The sequence below is a fragment of the Galeopterus variegatus genome, unplaced genomic scaffold (genome assembly GCF_000696425.1).
Source record: "Galeopterus variegatus unplaced genomic scaffold, G_variegatus-3.0.2 Scaffold16697, whole genome shotgun sequence".
NCBI classification, from domain to species: Eukaryota; Metazoa; Chordata; class Mammalia; order Dermoptera; family Cynocephalidae; genus Galeopterus; species Galeopterus variegatus.
The window spans coordinates 18,643-19,052 of NW_007742808.1; positions in this window are offsets into that span (position 1 = coordinate 18,643).

Genomic DNA, 410 nt, shown 5'->3' on the forward strand with positions numbered 1-410 from the left:
TTATTCATTCAGGTTGTGACTAGATGCTTCAGGAAACTATGACTGATATCAATTTCAATGTGTTCAAAAATCAATACTTAAGTTTTAATGTATTATAGTGGTTTAAAAATTAACCTTTGTTAAACAAACTCATTAATTTTATTTACCCACAGGAATAAAAGCCACCCCTAACCTAAAGTATAACCTGATCTTTTACATTTTCTATAAAAAAACACAAATAGGATTTTTTTAAATATTAAAAAGACAACACAACACCCACAGAAAGATAAAGCTCCCCTATCCACTGACTTCACAGAGATTTCCCTAGTCACTCACGGAAGTCATTCTGGTGACACTGCTTCCCCCTGGGCAAGCTGGATGTTGCAAGTCAATGTGTTCAGGTTGCCTGTGGTGTCTCAGAAGCCCACGGA